Below are 1,251 nucleotides of genomic sequence, written 5' to 3'. Positions count from 1 at the left end.
GTTGGAGTATAAGAGCTGGGTTGATCAGATACCCACTCCAGTCGACCGCAGGTTGTTGAAGGGATCTGAAGTTGGTACTCTGAAGTGATCACTACCTGAGAGGTAGAGTCTTCAAATAAGGTTTTTTGAGGGCATGAGAAAAGTACCTTCAAGTTGCCTTCTTCAGCGACCGCCTTGCCTTTCGACTTGGGGTCCTGGTTCCCTGATGGAGTCGATTTGCCTTTCCTTTGCTCCCCCTGGGATTGAGCTTCCCCGAGGGTAACACCTCTGGTGACGGTTGATGGCTTATGGAACTTGATGGTAAAGTCATCTTCATCATCATCGTCGTTGTCACCATCTAGATCATCTCCGGTGTCTGGAATGACAGGTTCATCATCGTCTTCATCATCATCATCTTCATCCACATCAACATCATCATCACCACCAGCAGCAGTGATGGTATGGACATCATCCCTAGGGATGGCTTCATCAACCTCAGCTAGAGCAGCTTCGGTGGACGTGATTACTGGAGCAGCAACTGCTTCAGCTTCGAGAGCCTCGTCTTCAACTGCAACTGAAGCTGATACTGAACCAACAGCCTGAGAAGCTGTAGGAGCAGCATCTGATGATCCACCAGCGTTGGACCTCATCTCCCCCTCTCTGGCTAAGACTTGAGAGAATTGGCCAGAGAGTTCGTCCAAGCGCTGTCGCTGGAGAACCATGGAATCCTCCAGCCTTTGCAAAGCATTGTCTAGAGTTGTCGTTGCCTCACGTGTCTCATGGAGCTGGGCGTGATCATCGGCAGAGAATGAAGGTGCACTCACTAGAGCTGGTTGACAGACAACATCTAGGATTTGCTGAAGAAGTCCAAGTTGCTGATCAGCAATCGCCTGCACATCGTCAGCCCTGCTGTGAAGAACAGCAATGGCGTCGTTGTTGGCATGAACAGCTTCTTGGAGAGTCTGGAGCTAACTTTGAACTTCTTGAACGTCCGTCTGGAGGGCTAGGAAGTTCGCATCAAGATCGCCTTGGCGGGGCATCTCTTGGTGAACTTTGTTGACCTTGGAGAGGACGGTATCAACGGCTGGAAGAAGAAGTTTGATGTCTGATGCCATGTCATAGTCATCATCGACATCCTCATCTCCTTCATCATTTTTCTCTCTTTCTCCCTCTTCCACTTCTTGAGCATCAGGCTGAAGCATCAAAGAAGGACCTGCAAAAGAAGTGTGAGTTAAAGGCTCAAGGTTAGAAGAAATGAAGGGGTAGGAAGAT

This window comes from Cynara cardunculus, assembly GCF_001531365.2.
Source record: "Cynara cardunculus var. scolymus isolate 2C chromosome LG 10, CcrdV1, whole genome shotgun sequence".
In the NCBI taxonomy this organism is placed as follows: domain Eukaryota; kingdom Viridiplantae; phylum Streptophyta; class Magnoliopsida; order Asterales; family Asteraceae; genus Cynara; species Cynara cardunculus.
This window is presented reverse-complemented; position numbering follows the sequence as displayed.